Source organism: Schistocerca piceifrons, unplaced genomic scaffold (assembly GCF_021461385.2).
Source record: "Schistocerca piceifrons isolate TAMUIC-IGC-003096 unplaced genomic scaffold, iqSchPice1.1 HiC_scaffold_607, whole genome shotgun sequence".
Taxonomy (NCBI): Eukaryota; Metazoa; Arthropoda; class Insecta; order Orthoptera; family Acrididae; genus Schistocerca; species Schistocerca piceifrons.
This window is the reverse complement of record NW_025728848.1, coordinates 18,785-38,081: the sequence shown is the minus strand read 5'-3', so window position 1 is coordinate 38,081 and position 19,297 is coordinate 18,785. Positions and strand designations below refer to the sequence as shown.

At 54.9% G+C, this 19,297-nt stretch overlaps 45 non-coding genes across 45 annotated transcripts; 36 read left to right on the top strand and 9 right to left on the bottom strand.

The window, feature by feature from the left end:
* Window positions 1–44: 44 nt before the first annotated feature.
* Trnag-ucc lies at window positions 45–116 on the bottom strand. Its single transcript has one exon. It is a non-coding gene; the product is annotated as a tRNA-Gly (tRNA).
* Window positions 117–458: 342 nt separating this feature from the next.
* On the top strand, window positions 459–529 carry Trnag-gcc. The gene has a single exon. It is a non-coding gene; the product is annotated as a tRNA-Gly (tRNA).
* A 381-nt stretch (window positions 530–910) lies between these two features.
* Trnam-cau lies at window positions 911–983 on the top strand. The gene has a single exon. It is a non-coding gene; the product is annotated as a tRNA-Met (tRNA).
* Window positions 984–1,288: 305 nt separating this feature from the next.
* Window positions 1,289–1,360, top strand: Trnae-uuc. Its single transcript has one exon. It is a non-coding gene; the product is annotated as a tRNA-Glu (tRNA).
* Window positions 1,361–1,558: 198 nt separating this feature from the next.
* On the top strand, window positions 1,559–1,632 carry Trnai-aau. Its single transcript has one exon. It is a non-coding gene; the product is annotated as a tRNA-Ile (tRNA).
* Window positions 1,633–2,242: 610 nt separating this feature from the next.
* Window positions 2,243–2,314, bottom strand: Trnag-ucc. Its single transcript has one exon. It is a non-coding gene; the product is annotated as a tRNA-Gly (tRNA).
* Window positions 2,315–2,656: 342 nt separating this feature from the next.
* Trnag-gcc lies at window positions 2,657–2,727 on the top strand. The gene has a single exon. It is a non-coding gene; the product is annotated as a tRNA-Gly (tRNA).
* A 381-nt stretch (window positions 2,728–3,108) lies between these two features.
* Trnam-cau lies at window positions 3,109–3,181 on the top strand. Its single transcript has one exon. It is a non-coding gene; the product is annotated as a tRNA-Met (tRNA).
* A 305-nt stretch (window positions 3,182–3,486) lies between these two features.
* Window positions 3,487–3,558, top strand: Trnae-uuc. Its single transcript has one exon. It is a non-coding gene; the product is annotated as a tRNA-Glu (tRNA).
* Window positions 3,559–3,756: 198 nt separating this feature from the next.
* On the top strand, window positions 3,757–3,830 carry Trnai-aau. The gene has a single exon. It is a non-coding gene; the product is annotated as a tRNA-Ile (tRNA).
* A 610-nt stretch (window positions 3,831–4,440) lies between these two features.
* On the bottom strand, window positions 4,441–4,512 carry Trnag-ucc. The gene has a single exon. It is a non-coding gene; the product is annotated as a tRNA-Gly (tRNA).
* A 342-nt stretch (window positions 4,513–4,854) lies between these two features.
* Window positions 4,855–4,925, top strand: Trnag-gcc. The gene has a single exon. It is a non-coding gene; the product is annotated as a tRNA-Gly (tRNA).
* A 381-nt stretch (window positions 4,926–5,306) lies between these two features.
* On the top strand, window positions 5,307–5,379 carry Trnam-cau. The gene has a single exon. It is a non-coding gene; the product is annotated as a tRNA-Met (tRNA).
* A 305-nt stretch (window positions 5,380–5,684) lies between these two features.
* Window positions 5,685–5,756, top strand: Trnae-uuc. The gene has a single exon. It is a non-coding gene; the product is annotated as a tRNA-Glu (tRNA).
* A 198-nt stretch (window positions 5,757–5,954) lies between these two features.
* Trnai-aau lies at window positions 5,955–6,028 on the top strand. Its single transcript has one exon. It is a non-coding gene; the product is annotated as a tRNA-Ile (tRNA).
* A 610-nt stretch (window positions 6,029–6,638) lies between these two features.
* On the bottom strand, window positions 6,639–6,710 carry Trnag-ucc. The gene has a single exon. It is a non-coding gene; the product is annotated as a tRNA-Gly (tRNA).
* A 342-nt stretch (window positions 6,711–7,052) lies between these two features.
* Window positions 7,053–7,123, top strand: Trnag-gcc. Its single transcript has one exon. It is a non-coding gene; the product is annotated as a tRNA-Gly (tRNA).
* Window positions 7,124–7,504: 381 nt separating this feature from the next.
* Trnam-cau lies at window positions 7,505–7,577 on the top strand. The gene has a single exon. It is a non-coding gene; the product is annotated as a tRNA-Met (tRNA).
* Window positions 7,578–7,882: 305 nt separating this feature from the next.
* On the top strand, window positions 7,883–7,954 carry Trnae-uuc. Its single transcript has one exon. It is a non-coding gene; the product is annotated as a tRNA-Glu (tRNA).
* Window positions 7,955–8,152: 198 nt separating this feature from the next.
* On the top strand, window positions 8,153–8,226 carry Trnai-aau. Its single transcript has one exon. It is a non-coding gene; the product is annotated as a tRNA-Ile (tRNA).
* Window positions 8,227–8,836: 610 nt separating this feature from the next.
* Trnag-ucc lies at window positions 8,837–8,908 on the bottom strand. Its single transcript has one exon. It is a non-coding gene; the product is annotated as a tRNA-Gly (tRNA).
* A 342-nt stretch (window positions 8,909–9,250) lies between these two features.
* Window positions 9,251–9,321, top strand: Trnag-gcc. The gene has a single exon. It is a non-coding gene; the product is annotated as a tRNA-Gly (tRNA).
* Window positions 9,322–9,702: 381 nt separating this feature from the next.
* Window positions 9,703–9,775, top strand: Trnam-cau. The gene has a single exon. It is a non-coding gene; the product is annotated as a tRNA-Met (tRNA).
* A 305-nt stretch (window positions 9,776–10,080) lies between these two features.
* On the top strand, window positions 10,081–10,152 carry Trnae-uuc. Its single transcript has one exon. It is a non-coding gene; the product is annotated as a tRNA-Glu (tRNA).
* Window positions 10,153–10,350: 198 nt separating this feature from the next.
* On the top strand, window positions 10,351–10,424 carry Trnai-aau. The gene has a single exon. It is a non-coding gene; the product is annotated as a tRNA-Ile (tRNA).
* Window positions 10,425–11,034: 610 nt separating this feature from the next.
* Trnag-ucc lies at window positions 11,035–11,106 on the bottom strand. Its single transcript has one exon. It is a non-coding gene; the product is annotated as a tRNA-Gly (tRNA).
* A 342-nt stretch (window positions 11,107–11,448) lies between these two features.
* Trnag-gcc lies at window positions 11,449–11,519 on the top strand. The gene has a single exon. It is a non-coding gene; the product is annotated as a tRNA-Gly (tRNA).
* Window positions 11,520–11,900: 381 nt separating this feature from the next.
* Window positions 11,901–11,973, top strand: Trnam-cau. The gene has a single exon. It is a non-coding gene; the product is annotated as a tRNA-Met (tRNA).
* A 305-nt stretch (window positions 11,974–12,278) lies between these two features.
* Trnae-uuc lies at window positions 12,279–12,350 on the top strand. The gene has a single exon. It is a non-coding gene; the product is annotated as a tRNA-Glu (tRNA).
* Window positions 12,351–12,548: 198 nt separating this feature from the next.
* Window positions 12,549–12,622, top strand: Trnai-aau. The gene has a single exon. It is a non-coding gene; the product is annotated as a tRNA-Ile (tRNA).
* Window positions 12,623–13,232: 610 nt separating this feature from the next.
* Trnag-ucc lies at window positions 13,233–13,304 on the bottom strand. The gene has a single exon. It is a non-coding gene; the product is annotated as a tRNA-Gly (tRNA).
* Window positions 13,305–13,646: 342 nt separating this feature from the next.
* On the top strand, window positions 13,647–13,717 carry Trnag-gcc. Its single transcript has one exon. It is a non-coding gene; the product is annotated as a tRNA-Gly (tRNA).
* A 381-nt stretch (window positions 13,718–14,098) lies between these two features.
* Trnam-cau lies at window positions 14,099–14,171 on the top strand. Its single transcript has one exon. It is a non-coding gene; the product is annotated as a tRNA-Met (tRNA).
* A 305-nt stretch (window positions 14,172–14,476) lies between these two features.
* On the top strand, window positions 14,477–14,548 carry Trnae-uuc. Its single transcript has one exon. It is a non-coding gene; the product is annotated as a tRNA-Glu (tRNA).
* Window positions 14,549–14,746: 198 nt separating this feature from the next.
* Trnai-aau lies at window positions 14,747–14,820 on the top strand. Its single transcript has one exon. It is a non-coding gene; the product is annotated as a tRNA-Ile (tRNA).
* A 610-nt stretch (window positions 14,821–15,430) lies between these two features.
* On the bottom strand, window positions 15,431–15,502 carry Trnag-ucc. Its single transcript has one exon. It is a non-coding gene; the product is annotated as a tRNA-Gly (tRNA).
* Window positions 15,503–15,844: 342 nt separating this feature from the next.
* Window positions 15,845–15,915, top strand: Trnag-gcc. The gene has a single exon. It is a non-coding gene; the product is annotated as a tRNA-Gly (tRNA).
* A 381-nt stretch (window positions 15,916–16,296) lies between these two features.
* Trnam-cau lies at window positions 16,297–16,369 on the top strand. Its single transcript has one exon. It is a non-coding gene; the product is annotated as a tRNA-Met (tRNA).
* A 305-nt stretch (window positions 16,370–16,674) lies between these two features.
* On the top strand, window positions 16,675–16,746 carry Trnae-uuc. Its single transcript has one exon. It is a non-coding gene; the product is annotated as a tRNA-Glu (tRNA).
* A 198-nt stretch (window positions 16,747–16,944) lies between these two features.
* On the top strand, window positions 16,945–17,018 carry Trnai-aau. The gene has a single exon. It is a non-coding gene; the product is annotated as a tRNA-Ile (tRNA).
* A 610-nt stretch (window positions 17,019–17,628) lies between these two features.
* Window positions 17,629–17,700, bottom strand: Trnag-ucc. The gene has a single exon. It is a non-coding gene; the product is annotated as a tRNA-Gly (tRNA).
* A 342-nt stretch (window positions 17,701–18,042) lies between these two features.
* Trnag-gcc lies at window positions 18,043–18,113 on the top strand. Its single transcript has one exon. It is a non-coding gene; the product is annotated as a tRNA-Gly (tRNA).
* Window positions 18,114–18,494: 381 nt separating this feature from the next.
* Window positions 18,495–18,567, top strand: Trnam-cau. The gene has a single exon. It is a non-coding gene; the product is annotated as a tRNA-Met (tRNA).
* Window positions 18,568–18,872: 305 nt separating this feature from the next.
* Window positions 18,873–18,944, top strand: Trnae-uuc. Its single transcript has one exon. It is a non-coding gene; the product is annotated as a tRNA-Glu (tRNA).
* Window positions 18,945–19,142: 198 nt separating this feature from the next.
* Trnai-aau lies at window positions 19,143–19,216 on the top strand. Its single transcript has one exon. It is a non-coding gene; the product is annotated as a tRNA-Ile (tRNA).
* The last annotated feature ends 81 nt before the right edge of the window (window positions 19,217–19,297 follow it).

Genomic DNA, 19,297 nt, shown 5'->3' with positions numbered 1-19,297 from the left:
AGAGCGCGTGGCAAAAGTACTCATACGCGAAATTAAAAGCCTGCTGCGGTGGCCGGGAATCGAACGCGGATCAACTGCTTGGAAGGCAACTATGCTGACCATTACACCACCACCGCACAAGCGAGCGCCGCGCGTCCGCGCTGTGTCGGCTTCCCGCCAGTCGGCAGCGGCCGAAGGTGATCGTACCTGGCAGGCGCATTTCGAGGCAGGCTAGGGGAGCACATCCAGACGCATTCGGACAGCGTATCCGCGCACATTTCGCATCCTTTGGCAAGAGTTGGGCGCCGGCGACGCAAGAGTACGCAGAGGACCGCGTTCTGGCGGCATTTTTAAGCAGTGCAGTGCAGGATTCAGCGTCTGCAGCATCTTTCCCACAGAATGCTACGGCGCTTGACGGCAGTCCCACTTTCCCTTGAGACATCTGCTCGGGAAGCAGCGTCAAGTTACCGCTGGCCCCAGCATCGGTGGTTCAGTGGTAGAATGCTCGCCTGCCACGCGGGCGGCCCGGGTTCGATTCCCGGCCGATGCATCATTTTGCTTTTCCCGCGATGATGCTGCCGCGTGGCTTGAGCGCTTGAGATGCACGATCCACAAGAATGTGTAGCTGGATTTCCCTTGAGAAGGACCGAGAACGCAGCACTCGCGGGTCCCCACTAGGACGCTCGCATCATGTTCTACAGACTAGCGTCGGCCTGGCCTCACAAGTTGCTGGGTCCGGGTGCCTCCGAGGCTCTGAACTTTAACGACAAGGAGTGCTGCCTATCGTTGCAACAGCTGCAGCAGCACCGCAATCAACTGGGCCGGCAGTGCACGTGTAGCAACAGAACACGTTATCCAGGAAGTACAGTGTCTCTACGTCTAATATTGGGTACGGTATTTACCCAGTTTCCAGGACAAGCGGTGCACCCGTGCCTCGGTAGCGCAGTAGGCAGCGCGTAAGTCTCATAATCTTAAGGTCGTGAGTTCGATCCTCACCCGGGGCATTTAATTTTCTGTGACTGATGGTGGTGCTGTTGCTAGGGCGCCAACGTATTTCTTGTTTGTTATCCACAACGTTTCAACGCTTCAGCGGGAAAATGTTTACTTCCTGTTATTGCTACTTACAGCTTCCCTTTTCCTCTTCTCCCAGCAGAGCATGAGGCCAAAAGCATTGCTCTGCGGCGTTTGAGGTGCGCGCCTTGCCAGTCAGTATGTGCAAAGATGCTCGCAAAGAGAGAGGGGCGCCGACGCGGCACTCGACACGAAATGCGCCAAGCGACCGTACGAACGGTCGAACGAAACGTCCACATCCGGTGTGGTCTAGTGGCTAGGATACCTGGCTTTCACCCAGGAGGCCCGGGTTCGATTCCCGGTACCGGAACGGAATTTTTTCCACACGAATCGTGGCAAGTTTGAGCTGTCCGAGCAGCCGTTTGCCGTCCTGCTCGCAATATAGCTACTGTTTCGTGACCGTCAGCAGAATATAGACTAGGGAAGCAGACACACGACGACCATAGAAATGGTGTATGGCTTCATGCCACCTGTTTCCAGCGTAGGGCTGAGCAGCTGCATCTGCCGAGGCCCGTTAGCTCAGTTGGTTAGAGCGTCGTGCTAATAACGCGAAGGTCGTGGGTTCGATCCCCCCACGGGCCACTACTCTTTTACTACTACGAAAAGGCAGCGCCGATTTCAGCTGGCGAGTGTGATGACCAAAAGATCATCACCCTGCGTGGAAGTTGACAGAGGATCCGAACCCGACTCGTCGGGAAGCGCTACAGCATTCACTCGGCAATGGCCATAATATCTTGAATACACTGGTTCTCAACCGATAAAGAGAAAATGAAAGAAAATGTCCGATTGCCGATGCGTAACAACTTTGGCCCTTGTCAGTACTTGGGCGGGTGAGCGCATGGGAACACAGGGCACTATTTGCACTTTTACTTCCTATTTTTGTTTCTCCTTTGTTTTCGGAGCTACAGCCCGATTCGGTCAGGGAGACGCCACCGTGAAATGAAGGGGGCGTGCTGTGTGTCCATCGCCTCGCCTCTCCTTACCTCTCTCAGTCGTTTCTCGTGCTTGTCGTTTTGATAAAGGCCGATTTGAGAGCGTCAGCTCTCGCGTCAGCTGAGCAAAGTCGAGACAAGTCGAGACACGAGACAAGTCGAGACACACTAAGGGCTGGTATGCAGCGAGTAAGAGGGCGAAAAAACAATAATTTAAGAGCGCGTGGCAAAAGTACTCATACGCGAAATTAAAAGCCTGCTGCGGTGGCCGGGAATCGAACGCGGATCAACTGCTTGGAAGGCAACTATGCTGACCATTACACCACCACCGCACAAGCGAGCGCCGCGCGTCCGCGCTGTGTCGGCTTCCCGCCAGTCGGCAGCGGCCGAAGGTGATCGTACCTGGCAGGCGCATTTCGAGGCAGGCTAGGGGAGCACATCCAGACGCATTCGGACAGCGTATCCGCGCACATTTCGCATCCTTTGGCAAGAGTTGGGCGCCGGCGACGCAAGAGTACGCAGAGGACCGCGTTCTGGCGGCATTTTTAAGCAGTGCAGTGCAGGATTCAGCGTCTGCAGCATCTTTCCCACAGAATGCTACGGCGCTTGACGGCAGTCCCACTTTCCCTTGAGACATCTGCTCGGGAAGCAGCGTCAAGTTACCGCTGGCCCCAGCATCGGTGGTTCAGTGGTAGAATGCTCGCCTGCCACGCGGGCGGCCCGGGTTCGATTCCCGGCCGATGCATCATTTTGCTTTTCCCGCGATGATGCTGCCGCGTGGCTTGAGCGCTTGAGATGCACGATCCACAAGAATGTGTAGCTGGATTTCCCTTGAGAAGGACCGAGAACGCAGCACTCGCGGGTCCCCACTAGGACGCTCGCATCATGTTCTACAGACTAGCGTCGGCCTGGCCTCACAAGTTGCTGGGTCCGGGTGCCTCCGAGGCTCTGAACTTTAACGACAAGGAGTGCTGCCTATCGTTGCAACAGCTGCAGCAGCACCGCAATCAACTGGGCCGGCAGTGCACGTGTAGCAACAGAACACGTTATCCAGGAAGTACAGTGTCTCTACGTCTAATATTGGGTACGGTATTTACCCAGTTTCCAGGACAAGCGGTGCACCCGTGCCTCGGTAGCGCAGTAGGCAGCGCGTAAGTCTCATAATCTTAAGGTCGTGAGTTCGATCCTCACCCGGGGCATTTAATTTTCTGTGACTGATGGTGGTGCTGTTGCTAGGGCGCCAACGTATTTCTTGTTTGTTATCCACAACGTTTCAACGCTTCAGCGGGAAAATGTTTACTTCCTGTTATTGCTACTTACAGCTTCCCTTTTCCTCTTCTCCCAGCAGAGCATGAGGCCAAAAGCATTGCTCTGCGGCGTTTGAGGTGCGCGCCTTGCCAGTCAGTATGTGCAAAGATGCTCGCAAAGAGAGAGGGGCGCCGACGCGGCACTCGACACGAAATGCGCCAAGCGACCGTACGAACGGTCGAACGAAACGTCCACATCCGGTGTGGTCTAGTGGCTAGGATACCTGGCTTTCACCCAGGAGGCCCGGGTTCGATTCCCGGTACCGGAACGGAATTTTTTCCACACGAATCGTGGCAAGTTTGAGCTGTCCGAGCAGCCGTTTGCCGTCCTGCTCGCAATATAGCTACTGTTTCGTGACCGTCAGCAGAATATAGACTAGGGAAGCAGACACACGACGACCATAGAAATGGTGTATGGCTTCATGCCACCTGTTTCCAGCGTAGGGCTGAGCAGCTGCATCTGCCGAGGCCCGTTAGCTCAGTTGGTTAGAGCGTCGTGCTAATAACGCGAAGGTCGTGGGTTCGATCCCCCCACGGGCCACTACTCTTTTACTACTACGAAAAGGCAGCGCCGATTTCAGCTGGCGAGTGTGATGACCAAAAGATCATCACCCTGCGTGGAAGTTGACAGAGGATCCGAACCCGACTCGTCGGGAAGCGCTACAGCATTCACTCGGCAATGGCCATAATATCTTGAATACACTGGTTCTCAACCGATAAAGAGAAAATGAAAGAAAATGTCCGATTGCCGATGCGTAACAACTTTGGCCCTTGTCAGTACTTGGGCGGGTGAGCGCATGGGAACACAGGGCACTATTTGCACTTTTACTTCCTATTTTTGTTTCTCCTTTGTTTTCGGAGCTACAGCCCGATTCGGTCAGGGAGACGCCACCGTGAAATGAAGGGGGCGTGCTGTGTGTCCATCGCCTCGCCTCTCCTTACCTCTCTCAGTCGTTTCTCGTGCTTGTCGTTTTGATAAAGGCCGATTTGAGAGCGTCAGCTCTCGCGTCAGCTGAGCAAAGTCGAGACAAGTCGAGACACGAGACAAGTCGAGACACACTAAGGGCTGGTATGCAGCGAGTAAGAGGGCGAAAAAACAATAATTTAAGAGCGCGTGGCAAAAGTACTCATACGCGAAATTAAAAGCCTGCTGCGGTGGCCGGGAATCGAACGCGGATCAACTGCTTGGAAGGCAACTATGCTGACCATTACACCACCACCGCACAAGCGAGCGCCGCGCGTCCGCGCTGTGTCGGCTTCCCGCCAGTCGGCAGCGGCCGAAGGTGATCGTACCTGGCAGGCGCATTTCGAGGCAGGCTAGGGGAGCACATCCAGACGCATTCGGACAGCGTATCCGCGCACATTTCGCATCCTTTGGCAAGAGTTGGGCGCCGGCGACGCAAGAGTACGCAGAGGACCGCGTTCTGGCGGCATTTTTAAGCAGTGCAGTGCAGGATTCAGCGTCTGCAGCATCTTTCCCACAGAATGCTACGGCGCTTGACGGCAGTCCCACTTTCCCTTGAGACATCTGCTCGGGAAGCAGCGTCAAGTTACCGCTGGCCCCAGCATCGGTGGTTCAGTGGTAGAATGCTCGCCTGCCACGCGGGCGGCCCGGGTTCGATTCCCGGCCGATGCATCATTTTGCTTTTCCCGCGATGATGCTGCCGCGTGGCTTGAGCGCTTGAGATGCACGATCCACAAGAATGTGTAGCTGGATTTCCCTTGAGAAGGACCGAGAACGCAGCACTCGCGGGTCCCCACTAGGACGCTCGCATCATGTTCTACAGACTAGCGTCGGCCTGGCCTCACAAGTTGCTGGGTCCGGGTGCCTCCGAGGCTCTGAACTTTAACGACAAGGAGTGCTGCCTATCGTTGCAACAGCTGCAGCAGCACCGCAATCAACTGGGCCGGCAGTGCACGTGTAGCAACAGAACACGTTATCCAGGAAGTACAGTGTCTCTACGTCTAATATTGGGTACGGTATTTACCCAGTTTCCAGGACAAGCGGTGCACCCGTGCCTCGGTAGCGCAGTAGGCAGCGCGTAAGTCTCATAATCTTAAGGTCGTGAGTTCGATCCTCACCCGGGGCATTTAATTTTCTGTGACTGATGGTGGTGCTGTTGCTAGGGCGCCAACGTATTTCTTGTTTGTTATCCACAACGTTTCAACGCTTCAGCGGGAAAATGTTTACTTCCTGTTATTGCTACTTACAGCTTCCCTTTTCCTCTTCTCCCAGCAGAGCATGAGGCCAAAAGCATTGCTCTGCGGCGTTTGAGGTGCGCGCCTTGCCAGTCAGTATGTGCAAAGATGCTCGCAAAGAGAGAGGGGCGCCGACGCGGCACTCGACACGAAATGCGCCAAGCGACCGTACGAACGGTCGAACGAAACGTCCACATCCGGTGTGGTCTAGTGGCTAGGATACCTGGCTTTCACCCAGGAGGCCCGGGTTCGATTCCCGGTACCGGAACGGAATTTTTTCCACACGAATCGTGGCAAGTTTGAGCTGTCCGAGCAGCCGTTTGCCGTCCTGCTCGCAATATAGCTACTGTTTCGTGACCGTCAGCAGAATATAGACTAGGGAAGCAGACACACGACGACCATAGAAATGGTGTATGGCTTCATGCCACCTGTTTCCAGCGTAGGGCTGAGCAGCTGCATCTGCCGAGGCCCGTTAGCTCAGTTGGTTAGAGCGTCGTGCTAATAACGCGAAGGTCGTGGGTTCGATCCCCCCACGGGCCACTACTCTTTTACTACTACGAAAAGGCAGCGCCGATTTCAGCTGGCGAGTGTGATGACCAAAAGATCATCACCCTGCGTGGAAGTTGACAGAGGATCCGAACCCGACTCGTCGGGAAGCGCTACAGCATTCACTCGGCAATGGCCATAATATCTTGAATACACTGGTTCTCAACCGATAAAGAGAAAATGAAAGAAAATGTCCGATTGCCGATGCGTAACAACTTTGGCCCTTGTCAGTACTTGGGCGGGTGAGCGCATGGGAACACAGGGCACTATTTGCACTTTTACTTCCTATTTTTGTTTCTCCTTTGTTTTCGGAGCTACAGCCCGATTCGGTCAGGGAGACGCCACCGTGAAATGAAGGGGGCGTGCTGTGTGTCCATCGCCTCGCCTCTCCTTACCTCTCTCAGTCGTTTCTCGTGCTTGTCGTTTTGATAAAGGCCGATTTGAGAGCGTCAGCTCTCGCGTCAGCTGAGCAAAGTCGAGACAAGTCGAGACACGAGACAAGTCGAGACACACTAAGGGCTGGTATGCAGCGAGTAAGAGGGCGAAAAAACAATAATTTAAGAGCGCGTGGCAAAAGTACTCATACGCGAAATTAAAAGCCTGCTGCGGTGGCCGGGAATCGAACGCGGATCAACTGCTTGGAAGGCAACTATGCTGACCATTACACCACCACCGCACAAGCGAGCGCCGCGCGTCCGCGCTGTGTCGGCTTCCCGCCAGTCGGCAGCGGCCGAAGGTGATCGTACCTGGCAGGCGCATTTCGAGGCAGGCTAGGGGAGCACATCCAGACGCATTCGGACAGCGTATCCGCGCACATTTCGCATCCTTTGGCAAGAGTTGGGCGCCGGCGACGCAAGAGTACGCAGAGGACCGCGTTCTGGCGGCATTTTTAAGCAGTGCAGTGCAGGATTCAGCGTCTGCAGCATCTTTCCCACAGAATGCTACGGCGCTTGACGGCAGTCCCACTTTCCCTTGAGACATCTGCTCGGGAAGCAGCGTCAAGTTACCGCTGGCCCCAGCATCGGTGGTTCAGTGGTAGAATGCTCGCCTGCCACGCGGGCGGCCCGGGTTCGATTCCCGGCCGATGCATCATTTTGCTTTTCCCGCGATGATGCTGCCGCGTGGCTTGAGCGCTTGAGATGCACGATCCACAAGAATGTGTAGCTGGATTTCCCTTGAGAAGGACCGAGAACGCAGCACTCGCGGGTCCCCACTAGGACGCTCGCATCATGTTCTACAGACTAGCGTCGGCCTGGCCTCACAAGTTGCTGGGTCCGGGTGCCTCCGAGGCTCTGAACTTTAACGACAAGGAGTGCTGCCTATCGTTGCAACAGCTGCAGCAGCACCGCAATCAACTGGGCCGGCAGTGCACGTGTAGCAACAGAACACGTTATCCAGGAAGTACAGTGTCTCTACGTCTAATATTGGGTACGGTATTTACCCAGTTTCCAGGACAAGCGGTGCACCCGTGCCTCGGTAGCGCAGTAGGCAGCGCGTAAGTCTCATAATCTTAAGGTCGTGAGTTCGATCCTCACCCGGGGCATTTAATTTTCTGTGACTGATGGTGGTGCTGTTGCTAGGGCGCCAACGTATTTCTTGTTTGTTATCCACAACGTTTCAACGCTTCAGCGGGAAAATGTTTACTTCCTGTTATTGCTACTTACAGCTTCCCTTTTCCTCTTCTCCCAGCAGAGCATGAGGCCAAAAGCATTGCTCTGCGGCGTTTGAGGTGCGCGCCTTGCCAGTCAGTATGTGCAAAGATGCTCGCAAAGAGAGAGGGGCGCCGACGCGGCACTCGACACGAAATGCGCCAAGCGACCGTACGAACGGTCGAACGAAACGTCCACATCCGGTGTGGTCTAGTGGCTAGGATACCTGGCTTTCACCCAGGAGGCCCGGGTTCGATTCCCGGTACCGGAACGGAATTTTTTCCACACGAATCGTGGCAAGTTTGAGCTGTCCGAGCAGCCGTTTGCCGTCCTGCTCGCAATATAGCTACTGTTTCGTGACCGTCAGCAGAATATAGACTAGGGAAGCAGACACACGACGACCATAGAAATGGTGTATGGCTTCATGCCACCTGTTTCCAGCGTAGGGCTGAGCAGCTGCATCTGCCGAGGCCCGTTAGCTCAGTTGGTTAGAGCGTCGTGCTAATAACGCGAAGGTCGTGGGTTCGATCCCCCCACGGGCCACTACTCTTTTACTACTACGAAAAGGCAGCGCCGATTTCAGCTGGCGAGTGTGATGACCAAAAGATCATCACCCTGCGTGGAAGTTGACAGAGGATCCGAACCCGACTCGTCGGGAAGCGCTACAGCATTCACTCGGCAATGGCCATAATATCTTGAATACACTGGTTCTCAACCGATAAAGAGAAAATGAAAGAAAATGTCCGATTGCCGATGCGTAACAACTTTGGCCCTTGTCAGTACTTGGGCGGGTGAGCGCATGGGAACACAGGGCACTATTTGCACTTTTACTTCCTATTTTTGTTTCTCCTTTGTTTTCGGAGCTACAGCCCGATTCGGTCAGGGAGACGCCACCGTGAAATGAAGGGGGCGTGCTGTGTGTCCATCGCCTCGCCTCTCCTTACCTCTCTCAGTCGTTTCTCGTGCTTGTCGTTTTGATAAAGGCCGATTTGAGAGCGTCAGCTCTCGCGTCAGCTGAGCAAAGTCGAGACAAGTCGAGACACGAGACAAGTCGAGACACACTAAGGGCTGGTATGCAGCGAGTAAGAGGGCGAAAAAACAATAATTTAAGAGCGCGTGGCAAAAGTACTCATACGCGAAATTAAAAGCCTGCTGCGGTGGCCGGGAATCGAACGCGGATCAACTGCTTGGAAGGCAACTATGCTGACCATTACACCACCACCGCACAAGCGAGCGCCGCGCGTCCGCGCTGTGTCGGCTTCCCGCCAGTCGGCAGCGGCCGAAGGTGATCGTACCTGGCAGGCGCATTTCGAGGCAGGCTAGGGGAGCACATCCAGACGCATTCGGACAGCGTATCCGCGCACATTTCGCATCCTTTGGCAAGAGTTGGGCGCCGGCGACGCAAGAGTACGCAGAGGACCGCGTTCTGGCGGCATTTTTAAGCAGTGCAGTGCAGGATTCAGCGTCTGCAGCATCTTTCCCACAGAATGCTACGGCGCTTGACGGCAGTCCCACTTTCCCTTGAGACATCTGCTCGGGAAGCAGCGTCAAGTTACCGCTGGCCCCAGCATCGGTGGTTCAGTGGTAGAATGCTCGCCTGCCACGCGGGCGGCCCGGGTTCGATTCCCGGCCGATGCATCATTTTGCTTTTCCCGCGATGATGCTGCCGCGTGGCTTGAGCGCTTGAGATGCACGATCCACAAGAATGTGTAGCTGGATTTCCCTTGAGAAGGACCGAGAACGCAGCACTCGCGGGTCCCCACTAGGACGCTCGCATCATGTTCTACAGACTAGCGTCGGCCTGGCCTCACAAGTTGCTGGGTCCGGGTGCCTCCGAGGCTCTGAACTTTAACGACAAGGAGTGCTGCCTATCGTTGCAACAGCTGCAGCAGCACCGCAATCAACTGGGCCGGCAGTGCACGTGTAGCAACAGAACACGTTATCCAGGAAGTACAGTGTCTCTACGTCTAATATTGGGTACGGTATTTACCCAGTTTCCAGGACAAGCGGTGCACCCGTGCCTCGGTAGCGCAGTAGGCAGCGCGTAAGTCTCATAATCTTAAGGTCGTGAGTTCGATCCTCACCCGGGGCATTTAATTTTCTGTGACTGATGGTGGTGCTGTTGCTAGGGCGCCAACGTATTTCTTGTTTGTTATCCACAACGTTTCAACGCTTCAGCGGGAAAATGTTTACTTCCTGTTATTGCTACTTACAGCTTCCCTTTTCCTCTTCTCCCAGCAGAGCATGAGGCCAAAAGCATTGCTCTGCGGCGTTTGAGGTGCGCGCCTTGCCAGTCAGTATGTGCAAAGATGCTCGCAAAGAGAGAGGGGCGCCGACGCGGCACTCGACACGAAATGCGCCAAGCGACCGTACGAACGGTCGAACGAAACGTCCACATCCGGTGTGGTCTAGTGGCTAGGATACCTGGCTTTCACCCAGGAGGCCCGGGTTCGATTCCCGGTACCGGAACGGAATTTTTTCCACACGAATCGTGGCAAGTTTGAGCTGTCCGAGCAGCCGTTTGCCGTCCTGCTCGCAATATAGCTACTGTTTCGTGACCGTCAGCAGAATATAGACTAGGGAAGCAGACACACGACGACCATAGAAATGGTGTATGGCTTCATGCCACCTGTTTCCAGCGTAGGGCTGAGCAGCTGCATCTGCCGAGGCCCGTTAGCTCAGTTGGTTAGAGCGTCGTGCTAATAACGCGAAGGTCGTGGGTTCGATCCCCCCACGGGCCACTACTCTTTTACTACTACGAAAAGGCAGCGCCGATTTCAGCTGGCGAGTGTGATGACCAAAAGATCATCACCCTGCGTGGAAGTTGACAGAGGATCCGAACCCGACTCGTCGGGAAGCGCTACAGCATTCACTCGGCAATGGCCATAATATCTTGAATACACTGGTTCTCAACCGATAAAGAGAAAATGAAAGAAAATGTCCGATTGCCGATGCGTAACAACTTTGGCCCTTGTCAGTACTTGGGCGGGTGAGCGCATGGGAACACAGGGCACTATTTGCACTTTTACTTCCTATTTTTGTTTCTCCTTTGTTTTCGGAGCTACAGCCCGATTCGGTCAGGGAGACGCCACCGTGAAATGAAGGGGGCGTGCTGTGTGTCCATCGCCTCGCCTCTCCTTAACTCTCTCAGTCGTTTCTCGTGCTTGTCGTTTTGATAAAGGCCGATTTGAGAGCGTCAGCTCTCGCGTCAGCTGAGCAAAGTCGAGACAAGTCGAGACACGAGACAAGTCGAGACACACTAAGGGCTGGTATGCAGCGAGTAAGAGGGCGAAAAAACAATAATTTAAGAGCACGTGGCAAAAGTACTCATACGCGAAATTAAAAGCCTGCTGCGGTGGCCGGGAATCGAACGCGGATCAACTGCTTGGAAGGCAACTATGCTGACCATTACACCACCACCGCACAAGCGAGCGCCGCGCGTCCGCGCTGTGTCGGCTTCCCGCCAGTCGGCAGCGGCCGAAGGTGATCGTACCTGGCAGGCGCATTTCGAGGCAGGCTAGGGGAGCACATCCAGACGCATTCGGACAGCGTATCCGCGCACATTTCGCATCCTTTGGCAAGAGTTGGGCGCCGGCGACGCAAGAGTACGCAGAGGACCGCGTTCTGGCGGCATTTTTAAGCAGTGCAGTGCAGGATTCAGCGTCTGCAGCATCTTTCCCACAGAATGCTACGGCGCTTGACGGCAGTCCCACTTTCCCTTGAGACATCTGCTCGGGAAGCAGCGTCAAGTTACCGCTGGCCCCAGCATCGGTGGTTCAGTGGTAGAATGCTCGCCTGCCACGCGGGCGGCCCGGGTTCGATTCCCGGCCGATGCATCATTTTGCTTTTCCCGCGATGATGCTGCCGCGTGGCTTGAGCGCTTGAGATGCACGATCCACAAGAATGTGTAGCTGGATTTCCCTTGAGAAGGACCGAGAACGCAGCACTCGCGGGTCCCCACTAGGACGCTCGCATCATGTTCTACAGACTAGCGTCGGCCTGGCCTCACAAGTTGCTGGGTCCGGGTGCCTCCGAGGCTCTGAACTTTAACGACAAGGAGTGCTGCCTATCGTTGCAACAGCTGCAGCAGCACCGCAATCAACTGGGCCGGCAGTGCACGTGTAGCAACAGAACACGTTATCCAGGAAGTACAGTGTCTCTACGTCTAATATTGGGTACGGTATTTACCCAGTTTCCAGGACAAGCGGTGCACCCGTGCCTCGGTAGCGCAGTAGGCAGCGCGTAAGTCTCATAATCTTAAGGTCGTGAGTTCGATCCTCACCCGGGGCATTTAATTTTCTGTGACTGATGGTGGTGCTGTTGCTAGGGCGCCAACGTATTTCTTGTTTGTTATCCACAACGTTTCAACGCTTCAGCGGGAAAATGTTTACTTCCTGTTATTGCTACTTACAGCTTCCCTTTTCCTCTTCTCCCAGCAGAGCATGAGGCCAAAAGCATTGCTCTGCGGCGTTTGAGGTGCGCGCCTTGCCAGTCAGTATGTGCAAAGATGCTCGCAAAGAGAGAGGGGCGCCGACGCGGCACTCGACACGAAATGCGCCAAGCGACCGTACGAACGGTCGAACGAAACGTCCACATCCGGTGTGGTCTAGTGGCTAGGATACCTGGCTTTCACCCAGGAGGCCCGGGTTCGATTCCCGGTACCGGAACGGAATTTTTTCCACACGAATCGTGGCAAGTTTGAGCTGTCCGAGCAGCCGTTTGCCGTCCTGCTCGCAATATAGCTACTGTTTCGTGACCGTCAGCAGAATATAGACTAGGGAAGCAGACACACGACGACCATAGAAATGGTGTATGGCTTCATGCCACCTGTTTCCAGCGTAGGGCTGAGCAGCTGCATCTGCCGAGGCCCGTTAGCTCAGTTGGTTAGAGCGTCGTGCTAATAACGCGAAGGTCGTGGGTTCGATCCCCCCACGGGCCACTACTCTTTTACTACTACGAAAAGGCAGCGCCGATTTCAGCTGGCGAGTGTGATGACCAAAAGATCATCACCCTGCGTGGAAGTTGACAGAGGATCCGAACCCGACTCGTCGGGAAGCGCTACAGCATTCACTCGGCAATGGCCATAATATCTTGAATACACTGGTTCTCAACCGATAAAGAGAAAATGAAAGAAAATGTCCGATTGCCGATGCGTAACAACTTTGGCCCTTGTCAGTACTTGGGCGGGTGAGCGCATGGGAACACAGGGCACTATTTGCACTTTTACTTCCTATTTTTGTTTCTCCTTTGTTTTCGGAGCTACAGCCCGATTCGGTCAGGGAGACGCCACCGTGAAATGAAGGGGGCGTGCTGTGTGTCCATCGCCTCGCCTCTCCTTACCTCTCTCAGTCGTTTCTCGTGCTTGTCGTTTTGATAAAGGCCGATTTGAGAGCGTCAGCTCTCGCGTCAGCTGAGCAAAGTCGAGACAAGTCGAGACACGAGACAAGTCGAGACACACTAAGGGCTGGTATGCAGCGAGTAAGAGGGCGAAAAAACAATAATTTAAGAGCGCGTGGCAAAAGTACTCATACGCGAAATTAAAAGCCTGCTGCGGTGGCCGGGAATCGAACGCGGATCAACTGCTTGGAAGGCAACTATGCTGACCATTACACCACCACCGCACAAGCGAGCGCCGCGCGTCCGCGCTGTGTCGGCTTCCCGCCAGTCGGCAGCGGCCGAAGGTGATCGTACCTGGCAGGCGCATTTCGAGGCAGGCTAGGGGAGCACATCCAGACGCATTCGGACAGCGTATCCGCGCACATTTCGCATCCTTTGGCAAGAGTTGGGCGCCGGCGACGCAAGAGTACGCAGAGGACCGCGTTCTGGCGGCATTTTTAAGCAGTGCAGTGCAGGATTCAGCGTCTGCAGCATCTTTCCCACAGAATGCTACGGCGCTTGACGGCAGTCCCACTTTCCCTTGAGACATCTGCTCGGGAAGCAGCGTCAAGTTACCGCTGGCCCCAGCATCGGTGGTTCAGTGGTAGAATGCTCGCCTGCCACGCGGGCGGCCCGGGTTCGATTCCCGGCCGATGCATCATTTTGCTTTTCCCGCGATGATGCTGCCGCGTGGCTTGAGCGCTTGAGATGCACGATCCACAAGAATGTGTAGCTGGATTTCCCTTGAGAAGGACCGAGAACGCAGCACTCGCGGGTCCCCACTAGGACGCTCGCATCATGTTCTACAGACTAGCGTCGGCCTGGCCTCACAAGTTGCTGGGTCCGGGTGCCTCCGAGGCTCTGAACTTTAACGACAAGGAGTGCTGCCTATCGTTGCAACAGCTGCAGCAGCACCGCAATCAACTGGGCCGGCAGTGCACGTGTAGCAACAGAACACGTTATCCAGGAAGTACAGTGTCTCTACGTCTAATATTGGGTACGGTATTTACCCAGTTTCCAGGACAAGCGGTGCACCCGTGCCTCGGTAGCGCAGTAGGCAGCGCGTAAGTCTCATAATCTTAAGGTCGTGAGTTCGATCCTCACCCGGGGCATTTAATTTTCTGTGACTGATGGTGGTGCTGTTGCTAGGGCGCCAACGTATTTCTTGTTTGTTATCCACAACGTTTCAACGCTTCAGCGGGAAAATGTTTACTTCCTGTTATTGCTACTTACAGCTTCCCTTTTCCTCTTCTCCCAGCAGAGCATGAGGCCAAAAGCATTGCTCTGCGGCGTTTGAGGTGCGCGCCTTGCCAGTCAGTATGTGCAAAGATGCTCGCAAAGAGAGAGGGGCGCCGACGCGGCACTCGACACGAAATGCGCCAAGCGACCGTACGAACGGTCGAACGAAACGTCCACATCCGGTGTGGTCTAGTGGCTAGGATACCTGGCTTTCACCCAGGAGGCCCGGGTTCGATTCCCGGTACCGGAACGGAATTTTTTCCACACGAATCGTGGCAAGTTTGAGCTGTCCGAGCAGCCGTTTGCCGTCCTGCTCGCAATATAGCTACTGTTTCGTGACCGTCAGCAGAATATAGACTAGGGAAGCAGACACACGACGACCATAGAAATGGTGTATGGCTTCATGCCACCTGTTTCCAGCGTAGGGCTGAGCAGCTGCATCTGCCGAGGCCCGTTAGCTCAGTTGGTTAGAGCGTCGTGCTAATAACGCGAAGGTCGTGGGTTCGATCCCCCCACGGGCCACTACTCTTTTACTACTACGAAAAGGCAGCGCCGATTTCAGCTGGCGAGTGTGATGACCAAAAGATCATCACCCTGCGTGGAAGTTGACAGAGGATCCGAACCCGACTCGTCGGGAAGCGCTACAGCATTCACTCGGCAATGGCCATAATATCTTGAATACACTGGTTCTCAACCGATAAAGAGAAAATGAAAGAAAATGTCCGATTGCCGATGCGTAACAACTTTGGCCCTTGTCAGTACTTGGGCGGGTGAGCGCATGGGAACACAGGGCACTATTTGCACTTTTACTTCCTATTTTTGTTTCTCCTTTGTTTTCGGAGCTACAGCCCGATTCGGTCAGGGAGACGCCACCGTGAAATGAAGGGGGCGTGCTGTGTGTCCATCGCCTCGCCTCTCCTTACCTCTCTCAGTCGTTTCTCGTGCTTGTCGTTTTGATAAAGGCCGATTTGAGAGCGTCAGCTCTCGCGTCAGCTGAGCAAAGTCGAGACAAGTCGAGACACGAGACAAGTCGAGACACACTAAGGGCTGGTATGCAGCGAGTAAGAGGGCGAAAAAACAATAATTTAAGAGCGCGTGGCAAAAGTACTCATACGCGAAATTAAAAGCCTGCTGCGGTGGCCGGGAATCGAACGCGGATCAACTGCTTGGAAGGCAACTATGCTGACCATTACACCACCACCGCACAAGCGAGCGCCGCGCGTCCGCGCTGTGTCGGCTTCCCGCCAGTCGGCAGCGGCCGAAGGTGATCGTACCTGGCAGGCGCATTTCGAGGCAGGCTAGGGGAGCACATCCAGACGCATTCGGACAGCGTATCCGCGCACATTTCGCATCCTTTGGCAAGAGTTGGGCGCCGGCGACGCAAGAGTACGCAGAGGACCGCGTTCTGGCGGCATTTTTAAGCAGTGCAGTGCAGGATTCAGCGTCTGCAGCATCTTTCCCACAGAATGCTACGGCGCTTGACGGCAGTCCCACTTTCCCTTGAGACATCTGCTCGGGAAGCAGCGTCAAGTTACCGCTGGCCCCAGCATCGGTGGTTCAGTGGTAGAATGCTCGCCTGCCACGCGGGCGGCCCGGGTTCGATTCCCGGCCGATGCATCATTTTGCTTTTCCCGCGATGATGCTGCCGCGTGGCTTGAGCGCTTGAGATGCACGATCCACAAGAATGTGTAGCTGGATTTCCCTTGAGAAGGACCGAGAACGCAGCACTCGCGGGTCCCCACTAGGACGCTCGCATCATGTTCTACAGACTAGCGTCGGCCTGGCCTCACAAGTTGCCGGGTCCGGGTGCCTCCGAGGCTCTGAACTTTAACGACAAGGAGTGCTGCCTATCGTTGCAACAGCTGCAGCAGCACCGCAATCAACTGGGCCGGCAGTGCACGTGTAGCAACAGAACACGTTATCCAGGAAGTACAGTGTCTCTACGTCTAATATTGGGTACGGTATTTACCCAGTTTCCAGGACAAGCGGTGCACCCGTGCCTCGGTAGCGCAGTAGGCAGCGCGTAAGTCTCATAATCTTAAGGTCGTGAGTTCGATCCTCACCCGGGGCATTTAATTTTCTGTGACTGATGGTGGTGCTGTTGCTAGGGCGCCAACGTATTTCTTGTTTGTTATCCACAACGTTTCAACGCTTCAGCGGGAAAATGTTTACTTCCTGTTATTGCTACTTACAGCTTCCCTTTTCCTCTTCTCCCAGCAGAGCATGAGGCCAAAAGCATTGCTCTGCGGCGTTTGAGGTGCGCGCCTTGCCAGTCAGTATGTGCAAAGATGCTCGCAAAGAGAGAGGGGCGCCGACGCGGCACTCGACACGAAATGCGCCAAGCGACCGTACGAACGGTCGAACGAAACGTCCACATCCGGTGTGGTCTAGTGGCTAGGATACCTGGCTTTCACCCAGGAGGCCCGGGTTCGATTCCCGGTACCGGAACGGAATTTTTTCCACACGAATCGTGGCAAGTTTGAGCTGTCCGAGCAGCCGTTTGCCGTCCTGCTCGCAATATAGCTACTGTTTCGTGACCGTCAGCAGAATATAGACTAGGGAAGCAGACACACGACGACCATAGAAATGGTGTATGGCTTCATGCCACCTGTTTCCAGCGTAGGGCTGAGCAGCTGCATCTGCCGAGGCCCGTTAGCTCAGTTGGTTAGAGCGTCGTGCTAATAACGCGAAGGTCGTGGGTTCGATCCCCCCACGGGCCACTACTCTTTTACTACTACGAAAAGGCAGCGCCGATTTCAGCTGGCGAGTGTGATGACCAAAAGATCATCACCCTGCGTGGAAGTTGACAGAGGATCCGAACCCGACTCGTCGGGAAGCGCTACAGCATTCACTCGGCAATGGCCATAATATCTTGAATACACTGGTTCTCAACCGATAAAGAGAAAATGAAAGAAAATGTCCGATTGCCGATGCGTAACAACTTTGGCCCTTGTCAGTACTTGGGCGGGTGAGCGCATGGGAACACAGGGCACTATTTGCACTTTTACTTCCTATTTTTGTTTCTCCTTTGTTTTCGGAGCTACAGCCCGATTCGGTCAGGGAGACGCCACCGTGAAATGAAGGGGGCGTGCTGTGTGTCCATCGCCTCGCCTCTCCTTACCTCTCTCAGTCGTTTCTCGTGCTTGTCGTTTTGATAAAGGCCGATTTGAGAGCGTCAGCTCTCGCGTCAGCTGAGCAAAGTCGAGACAAGTCGAGACACGAGACAAGTCGAGACACACTAAGGGCTGGTATGCAGCGAGTAAGAGGGCGAAAAAACAATAATTTAAGAGCGCGTGGCAAAAGTACTCATACGCGAAATTAAAAGCCTGCTGCGGTGGCCGGGAATCGAACGCGGATCAACTGCTTGGAAGGCAACTATGCTGACCATTACACCACCACCGCACAAGCGAGCGCCGCGCGTCCGCGCTGTGTCGGCTTCCCGCCAGTCGGCAGCGGCCGAAGGTGATCGTACCTGGCAGGCGCATTTCGAGGCAGGCTAGGGGAGCACATCCAGACGCATTCGGACAGCGTATCCGCGCACATTTCGCATCCTTTGGCAAGAGTTGGGCGCCGGCGACGCAAGAGTACGCAGAGGACCGCGTTCTGGCGGCATTTTTAAGCAGTGCAGTGCAGGATTCAGCGTCTGCAGCATCTTTCCCACAGAATGCTACGGCGCTTGACGGCAGTCCCACTTTCCCTTGAGACATCTGCTCGGGAAGCAGCGTCAAGTTACCGCTGGCCCCAGCATCGCTGGTTCAGTGGTAGAATGCTCGCCTGCCACGCGGGCGGCCCGGGTTCGATTCCCGGCCGATGCATCATTTTGCTTTTCCCGCGATGATGCTGCCGCGTGGCTTGAGCGCTTGAGATGCACGATCCACAAGAATGTGTAGCTGGATTTCCCTTGAGAAGGACCGAGAACGCAACACTCGCGGGTCCCCACTAGGACGCTCGCATCATGTTCTACAGACTAGCGTCGGCCTGGCCTCACAAGTTGCTGGGTCCGGGTGCCTCCGAGGCTCTGAACTTTAACGACAAGGAGTGCTGCCTATCGTTGCAACAGCTGCAGCAGCACCGCAATCAACTGGGCCGGCAGTGCACGTGTAGCAACAGAACACGTTATCCAGGAAGTACAGTGTCTCTACGTCTAATATTGGGTACGGTATTTACCCAGTTTCCAGGACAAGCGGTGCACCCGTGCCTCGGTAGCGCAGTAGGCAGCGCGTAAGTCTCATAATCTTAAGGTCGTGAGTTCGATCCTCACCCGGGGCATTTAATTTTCTGTGACTGATGGTGGTGCTGTTGCTAGGGCGCCAACGTATTTCTTGTTTGTTATCCACAACGTTTCAACGCTTCAGCGGGAAAATGTTTACTTCCTGTTATTGCTACTTACAGCTTCCCTTTTCCTCTTCTCCCAGCAGAGCATGAGGCCAAAAGCATTGCTCTGCGGCGTTTGAGGTGCGCGCCTTGCCAGTCAGTATGTGCAAAGATGCTCGCAAAGAGAGAGGGGCGCCGACGCGGCACTCGACACGAAATGCGCCAAGCGACCGTACGAACGGTCGAACGAAACGTCCACATCCGGTGTGGTCTAGTGGCTAGGATACCTGGCTTTCACCCAGGAGGCCCGGGTTCGATTTCCGGTACCGGAACGGAATTTTTTCCACACGAATCGTGGCAAGTTTGAGCTGTCCGAGCAGCCGTTTGCCGTCCTGCTCGCAATATAGCTACTGTTTCGTGACCGTCAGCAGAATATAGACTAGGGAAGCAGACACACGACGACCATAGAAATGGTGTATGGCTTCATGCCACCTGTTTCCAGCGTAGGGCTGAGCAGCTGCATCTGCCGAGGCCCGTTAGCTCAGTTGGTTAGAGCGTCGTGCTAATAACGCGAAGGTCGTGGGTTCGATCCCCCCACGGGCCACTACTCTTTTACTACTACGAAAAGGCAGCGCCGATTTCAGCTGGCGAGTGTGATGACCAAAAGATCATCACCCTGCGTGGA